The sequence below is a fragment of the Pseudorca crassidens genome, chromosome 4 (assembly GCF_039906515.1).
Source record: "Pseudorca crassidens isolate mPseCra1 chromosome 4, mPseCra1.hap1, whole genome shotgun sequence".
NCBI lineage: Eukaryota > Metazoa > Chordata > Mammalia > Artiodactyla > Delphinidae > Pseudorca > Pseudorca crassidens.
In genome coordinates, this window is record NC_090299.1 from 108,365,706 (window position 1) to 108,373,874 (window position 8,169).

At 42.8% G+C, this 8,169-nt stretch overlaps 1 pseudogene; it reads right to left on the reverse strand.

Moving 5' to 3' along the window:
• Positions 1-1,668: 1,668 nt before the first annotated feature.
• On the reverse strand, positions 1,669-5,079 carry LOC137223828 (mitochondrial import inner membrane translocase subunit Tim17-B pseudogene; annotated as a pseudogene).
• Between the last annotated feature and the right edge of the window lie 3,090 nt (positions 5,080-8,169).

Genomic DNA, 8,169 nt, shown 5'->3' on the forward strand with positions numbered 1-8,169 from the left:
GTCACTGGGCTAAAGTTTCAAGCCTCTGTTCCCATTTCTTCCTGGTCTTTCTGTAAAATTTAAGACCCAGGTGTTAATTTGCTCATTTGCAAAGCCTGAGTAACAGCAGTTGCAAGACCACCAAATAAGGAATACTCTGCGCCCTCCCAGATTCACCACACCCCTTCCCCTTCTTCCCCTATAAAATCTTGCCCAACCCTCGCCCGGGTGCGACTTCTCTGGCCCCTTTCTCTGGACCAGTGAACCTCAGCCGGGAGCGCTCCCTAATAAAGCTCACTTGAAGCTTTCCTCTGTTTCACGGTACCGTTTGTTAAGATCCGACCTTACAAATATAATTTCATATAATCTATTCCTCTATTACTAAAAAGTTATACATATGTTATAGGACAGTTTAAAACAAAGATTAAAGGGAGATCTGGAATTACAAAACTATGAGCCCTCTCCCTTCTGCTGCTTCTATGCTGTGCAGATTTCAGAGATACTGTACACTGATTTCATGGTTTATTTATGGAACTGAATCTACAGTTTAAAAAATACTTCTGTGGAGCGTGCAAGAAGGTAGATGATATATCAGAAACATGGGATATAATGTTTTTATAGCTGGCATCTCATTTTGTTCAGTTTAAAAGTAGTGTGAGGACTTCCCTGGTGGTCCAGTGGTTGAGTCTTCGCGCTCCCAATGCAGAGGGCCCGGGTTCAATCCCTGATCAGGGAACTAGATCCTGCATGCCACAACTAAGGCCCGGCACAGCCAAATAAATAAATTAAATTAAATTTAAAAAAAGTAGTATGGTAGTTTTAAAATAGATCTACATATTCTTCAATACGCTTCCCTGCCAGTGGTGGAGCCTAATTCCCCTCCTCTTGACTGTGGGTTACATTTAGTGACTTGCTTCTAACATGTAGAATATAGCCAAAGAAGTAATGGTGTCTGATTCCAAGATTAGGTCACAAAAGACATTTTGGACTCCTTGCATTCTCTCTTGGATAGTTCACCCTGAAGGAAGCCAGCTGTCATGTTCTGAGGACACTAAAGAAGTCTTATGAAGAGGTCCCTAACTTGAGGAACTGAGACCACCTACTAAGAGCTGGAGAGGAACTGAGCCTTCTTACTAACGGTCGTATGAATAAGCCGTTTGGGGAGTGGATTCTCTAGCCCCAGCTAAGCCACCTGAAATTCCTGACTCACAGAAACTGTGCAATGATGTTCATTGCTTTAAGCCGCTAAATTTTGTGGTGTTTTGTTATGCAGCAATAGATAACTAGTACAGATCTGGGTAATGCAAATGGAGTGATACCAAATACCTAGAACCGTGGGTGTGGCTTTGGAACTGGGAAGCTAGAAGGAAGATAGTTTGGTGATTTCTTACAAAACTTAACATACTTTTACCATATGATTTAGCAATCATTCTCTTTGGTATTTACCCACAGGAGTTGAAAACTCAGGCCCACACAAAAACTTGCACATGGATATTTATAGCAGGATTTTTAAATGGCAAAAAAAGTGAAAAAACCTAACTGCTCTTCGGTAGGGTAATGATAAATTGTGGATTTATGGATAAATAATGGAAAACTATTACAACAGTTAAAAGATAGAATCTTCATTTATCCAGAATCTAATGTTGAGTTATAGTCAGCAAAAGGATATATACAATGATACTATATATGTAAAATTTTAAGATACTCAATGATACTTTTATTACACACACACACACATACATATACATGCACAAATATAGTAAAAAAAAAAAACTAAAGGAATAATAGGCATCAACTGCAAAATAGTAGATATCCCTGAGAAAGGGAGAAAATGGCTGAGTGGGGCTTCAGTTATACTCTTAACATTCTATTTCTTTAAAACAAACCAAAAAAGGTAAAAATTAATATTGAATAAATCTAGGAAATGGATATGTTTCATTACTTTCTATATGTTTAAAAATATCACAATTAAAATGGTAAAAGAGGAAGATTCAAGTAGCCTTAAAGTAAGTTGTGAAGTATCATAATTCGTTCTTAGTTTTCATGTCATCCTTTTATACTTCCTCTCCTGTAACACTTTCCACAATTAGGTTCCCACGTCGTCTTAATTTTCCTTTACCCCTTAGCCAAATCCCCTCTTAAAGCACTCCTGGATCTGATCTTACTATCTAAGTAATAGGAATACTAGGTATACCAAAATTGGATCTTGCTGTAAGAATGGGACTAGAGGTGTTTTATATTTAAAAAAAAAAAAAAAAAGGGGCCATTGGCACTCCTGATTCTCAGGCCTTCAGATTTGGACTGAATTACACCACTGGCTTCCCCAGTTCTCCACCTTGCAGACAGCTGATTGCAGGATTTCTCGGCCTCTATAATCTCCTGAACCAATTCCTATGATAAAATCTCCTCATATACATAGGATATATGAGATATATATATCTCCTATTGGTTCTGTTTCTCTGGAGAACCCTAATACATGCTTAATACATAGAGAAAAGAAAACCCAGTCAGCTATATTCACACCACACTATTTTCATATTGCATATTATACTTACAAAATTGTAAGTTGTAAGAAGCACCATTATTTTATGTATCTTAAAGAGAAACTTGCTGACATTTAAACTACAACACAATGCTTTCTTATTAGAATTTTAAAATGTGTATGTATTGAAAGAATTCTAAGTCTTTTGTCACAGAGATTTAAAGATAAAATACCTGCTCTTGTACATGTTTGAGGAAGCAAAACAAATTGGTTAACATATTGCACAAGCTTCTTTGCATTCAAAATCAGACTCTTGTGAGTCTGACTTGGCTGGCATCCTAGATGCCCGTGTTTTTCCATAGCACACTTGTGTCATTAAGAACCTTGGTGTTGCAGCATTTCTTGAGTTCTCCACTCAAAAGGGGACTTCTGGGCTTCCCTGGTGGCACAGTGGTTGAGAGTCCGCCTGCCGATGCAGGGGACACGGGTTCGTGCCCCGGTCCGGGAAGATCCCAGATGCCGCGGAGCGGCTGGGCCCGTGAGCCATGGCCGCTGAGCCTGCGCGTCCGGAGCCTGTGCTCCACAACGAGAGAGGCCACAACAGTGAGAGGCCCGCATACCGCAAAAAAAAAAGAAAAAAAAGAGGACTTCTGAGGTGTTGGTAATATTGTTTCTTTATCTGGTTGCTGATAACCAGGGATGTATTATTCAACTTGTGAAAATTCATTGAGCTTAAGTACACTTAACGATACTTGCACTTTTCTTCATGTATATATTATACATCAATAAAGAACTGAAAATTTTAGAAAAATGTTCCACTGTTTTTTTTCTGGAATTTTCTTACCAGCTACTGACTCCCCTTCTGCAAGTTTTGATGCTGGTCCTTGCTTGATCTAAGCAAATGTCAACTTAAGATTTTCAGACCAAGTTCATGAATGTGCATGAATGTACAATTATGTCAAGACTGTCATTTGGCTGCAAAAAATTTTAAGACACATCCCAATTTCATGAATTAAAAATGTGAAGAATGTTTGTCTTAAAATCACGTTACACTGATACTTTGCTTTTGAAAATAATGGCATAGTATTTTTCACATTGCTGTAGTGTTCATACCTTATTATTTTTTTTTGGCATTTCAAAACTGGCTTTATTTAATTTATTTATTTTTTAAACTGGCTTTAAATACTCATCAGGGTGCCATGCAAAGGGTCTGGGGTGAGAGCTTGTTACATATGAATGGGGGCTGGGGTGCCTGAGAGAGAAGGGACCCATCCATCAGGGCAGCTAGGGTGCTCCACCCCAAACCTGGGATAAGGCAACAGAGTAGAGGCCCTCTCTGGAGGGTCCCAGGACCAACTGGGAGCCAGCCCTCCCTTTGAGGTAGATCATCAGGGAAGGAACCGAGGAGGAGCTCCCACGGTGGTGGTGACAGGAGGTCACTTCCTCAGTGGTATTGCTGATAGCTGGGGTAGCCTGGGGCCGGGGTACCCTCCTTAGGGGGCAGCTGGCTGGGGTCCTCCAGGAATGGGGGTGCAGTGCGGAACTGCTGCAAGTGAGGAGGATGCCAACATCCTCGATGAGGGCCAACAGAATGCCTCCCATTATTGCCGAGCCCACCATGGCCAATGGGCCACTGCAGGCAGCCAGCACAGCCCCGGTCAATGCTCCACTGGTGATGGAGTTCCAGGGATCTTCCTTGCCCCGCAGCCGCACCAGACCGCAGTCGATGGGGGAGAACAGGCTCCCCCGCACCGCGAAGCTACCTCCATTCTGAGGGGCTCGGATCCTCACAGCGTTGACACCGCCTCTCATTCAGTGCCGAATTCCGACAGGGGCATTGCGGAAGCCCTTAATGGCCTGGAAGACTCCACCGCCGATTACACCCATAGTGAAGGCTCCACCGCAGTCATCCACAGCTCACTATGGGCAAGGCTCCCAAGCGTACTCCTCCATGGCGCCCTATATCTTATTTTTAAAATAACTCTATCCAAGTGCTTAATGGCTGGATATTCCATCCGAAGTTGCTTAACTAGTCCCATATTTTGATATATTTTCTTGCACCCATTTTTGCCGCTATAAATTATGTTGCAATGGATATTTCCCCACACTTAGCTTGTGGTAGACATTGCTGGTTGCCTACCCCAAATCTACTGAATACCTCCCTCTCTTCATTGTGAACAGAAGCCCAGTTCTGTTGGGGTTGTTACAGTCCATTTAAGCTGAGGGGGTGAACAATCCTGTTTCCTGCTTTCACGGCTTCCACTGTTGGTAGCGTAGCCATATAACCCAATTCTGGCTAATGAGACTTAAGGGAAGGCTGTTGCAGGGATCCTGGAAAAGCTTTTTGCTTTCCTAGTAAAAGGGATACATGTGACAATGCCCCTTCTGGTTGCCTTAAACTTAGAAGAAATGTCTATGAAGGTAAGGTATTATCAGCTCCATTGTACAGACAAGGAGACCTGGGCACAGAAATGTTGAGTAACTTGCCTGTGGTCATACAGCTGTCAGTCGGCATTCAAATCTTAGTGTGTGGCTCCAACACACTAAGAATGACAAAGCAGAAAAGGAGCCCCAAGGTCTCGAAGGCATCACTGAGCAGCTGAACCCAGGCCAGCAACTGTTTACCTCCAAACTTATGTGAGACTCCAATGTGGTTAGACTATTTTTATTTATTGGCTGCATCAGGGCTTAGTTGCAGCACCTGGGATCTTCTTTGAGTCATGCGGGATCTTTCATTGCAGCGAGTGGGCTCTTTGTTGTGGCGCGCGGGCTTCTTTCTAGTTGTGGCCTGCAGGTTTTTCTCTCTCTCTAGTTGTGGCGTGCGGGTTCCAGGGCATGTGGACTCTGTAGTTTGCGGCACGAGGGCTCTCTAGTCCAGGTGCGCGAGCTCAGGAGTTGTGGCGCAAGGGCTTAGCTGCCCTGCGGCACGTGGGAACCTAGTTCCCCGACCAGGGATCGAACCTCTGCATTGGAAGGCGGATTCTTTACCACTGGACCGCCAGGGAAGCCCCAGACTATTTTTAGATATACTCTGTTAACTTGCAGCAGAAACAGACCCAAACACATCTTTTGAGCTGCCATATTTTGGACCATTTTCTTTGATTAGACTCTCAAAAGTGGGTTTGAGTCAAATATTATGACTATTTTTAAAGGCTCTTGGTACAGAGCACTAATTATTTTCCCTAAGAATTGTACTAACTCAGCACTCTCTTAGCACTGGGTATTGCTGACTAGAGTCAGAGGGTGTCAAACTAAGGATGACTAGCACCATCAATAAACCAGTGGAAGAAGGTGAGACTGTAACTCCTCTGGAGTATTTTCAAATCAATCCTTGCCTTGCTTTTAAGGTGCATTCCTCTTGTGGTTTAAAAAAAAAAATTTCATGAGTCTTAAGGTACATTATTCCCCAGCCTCAAATAAGTTATTTTGTTTCTTACACAATAACACAAATCAAAACACAGGTACTGTAAAAGACTGAGAAAACAAACTAGAAAGAAAAAAACCCTCACATGTGATCTCAATACCAAAGAAAATCACTTTACTATTTGGTGGCTTTCTTCTTGGGCTTTTATTATTCCCCATTTTCTTACAAGTGTAATTGGGTTACACTGTAAGTATTTTTATATTTTGTTCTTTTATAATAAGCATTTCCTATTGTAAATATTTTAATGGTTGCATAATATTCCATCATATGGATAAACCATAGTTTATTCAACCATTTCTGGATTAACAAAACAACAAAAACAGAATCTGCAGAAGGAAGTAAAGTTACCACCTCAGGTATGTGCTATATACAAATATATGGTATTTAAATAGTACAGAATTAGCTATGCTCTCAGTGTTTTTTTTTTTTTTTTTGGCGGTACGCGGGCCTCTCACTGTTGTGGCCTCTCCTGTTGCAGAGCACAGGCTCCGGACGCGCAGGCTCAGCGGCCATGGCTCACGGGCCCAGTCGCTCCCCGGCATATGGGATCCTCCCGGACCGGGGCATGAACCCGTGTCCCCTGCGTTGGCAGGCGGACTCTCAACCACTGTGCCACCAGGGAAGCCCTAGATATCTAATCTTTGATGAGAAATTTACTGAATGCTTTCTTTGTGGCAAATACCATGCTAAGTGCTTATAAATGTTAGCTGTCAAAATTCTCAAAACAATCAATGAGGTAGGTGCTATTTTATTTATTTATATTTTTGGCTGCGTTGGGTCTTCGTTGTGTCTTCGTTGCTGTGCGCAGGCTTTCTCTAGTTGTGGCGAGCAGGGGCTAGTCTTCGTTGTGGTGCACGGGCTTCTCATTGTGGTGGCTTCTCTTGTTGCAGAGCATGGGCTTTAGGTGCGGGCTTCAGTAGTTTCGGCACACGGGCTCAGTAGTTGTGGCTCGCGGGCTCCAGAGCTCAGGCTCAGTAGTTGTGGTGCACGGGCTTAGTTGCTCCGTGGCATGTGGGATCTTCCCGGACCAGGGCTCGAACCTGTGTCTCCTGCATTGGCAGGCGGATTCTTAACCACTGCGCCACCAGGGAAGCCCTAGGTGGTATTTTATTTACAGAGAGAAGACAGACAGGAGTTATATCAGGTATTCAAATATTTGTTGAGCACCTACATACTGGGCACTGAACTAGCATCAAACAGCATAGAAGTCTGCCTTCTGTGGACCTTATTTTCTAGAAGAACTTGGTAAGATCACATATATATCAGTATTCTAGATTTACACATTACTTTATATGTATTATGAGTTTGGACAATGTGAATTCATCCCTGAAATGGACCCATTCTCAGTGTTGACAAAAATTTGAGACTAAAAAGCTGAAGTTCAAACCCTGGTGACTTCTTCAATGTATAAGTCACCCTGAAGGTTACTCTGCCTTTGCTGGCAGCATCCTTGTGAGGATCTGACCTCCAAATTTAGAGTAAACAGAAAATATTCTCAAGAGAAGACTTATAAAATAATAAAAGGAACCTACTACAGGATTAAGGAAGTAGAAGTTAAGGCTATAGCTTTTAAAGCCAGATACCTAGCTTCCATATAAACCTCAGTTAAGAGTAGTAGAAGAACAGAAGTCAGAACACAGAACGGACTGGGCTCTTGGCAGCTAAGCGGGGTGGGAAAGTCTAGGGGAAGGATGGAAGTTCCGGGCATCATCACAATCTACACAGCAAAGCTACAGACCCTAGGTAGCTGGCCATTTTGAATTTTATTTACTTCTCTCTGGAGCTAGACACATAAGGAGACACCCAGTTCAAAAATGCAAAGAGAGAAGAGAGGAGTTTCAGGTCTGAAACGTTCAGACGTGCATCGGACACTTCCTGTGAATCGCTGAAGCTGCTGGGGGTTGACTGAGGGCTCCTCTCACTAGGCCAGTGCAATTTAATCAGTAAACCGCAAGGTCTTCATAACTAATCCCCAATGGTATGGGGCGTCTTAGGAAAAGTCACAAAGTTTCATTCAAATAAAACTGAAGTTGAACTGAGAAAGTGAACAGAAGACGCTGGAAAAGGAGTAAGAAAAGTGGTCTTAGAAGCTGCTGAGTGGGCAGAAAATTGCCTTTTCCTCTAGCTTGAAGCAATTTCCCCAACTACCACACTACCTAAGAAATCTGAGACAAAGGGCACCAAACTATTTCCAAACGCAACAACTTGCAAACAGCTGACCACGGCTCTCGTGCAGTGACCCCTGAAATCTACTCAAGCACACCTAGTGAAGGGAGACAACACA